Raw genomic sequence first — 453 nt, 5'->3', positions numbered from 1 at the left:
GGGAGAGGGGAGGGGAGAGGGGAAGTGAGAGGGGAAGGGAGAGGGGAAGGGAGAGGGGAAGGGAGAGGGGAAGGGAGGAATTTTTCTCTGTTTTCGTTTTCCCCTCCAATCCCTTGAGCTTACAAACTTAACAGCCTTATGAATACAACCCCTTTTTCTGCTCACTTGTGTTGCCCAGTGTGTTGACCTACCCTGGAGAGGAACCTGCTCACCACCCCACTGAGCAACCACCAGCACTTCTTCTACATCTACCTGCGACTGACTGGTGAGTCTCACCCCAAATGACTAACCCTTCTGGCCAGCTCCTGCTCACCCAAAACAGCTCAAGGACAGCTCAACACAGTTCACCTGCTAGTAAAGACAAGGAGGTTACACTCAAAATTGAATTCTTTCCAGCAGAAGCAGCCAGCCTGGCAGGCTGCAAGGCTCAGCATAAATAATCGATCCAGAACA

The sequence above is a fragment of the Merops nubicus genome, unplaced genomic scaffold (assembly GCF_000691845.1).
Source record: "Merops nubicus isolate BGI_N331 unplaced genomic scaffold, ASM69184v1 scaffold12987, whole genome shotgun sequence".
Lineage (NCBI taxonomy): Eukaryota > Metazoa > Chordata > Aves > Coraciiformes > Meropidae > Merops > Merops nubicus.
Note: the sequence above shows the minus strand (reverse complement) of the source record.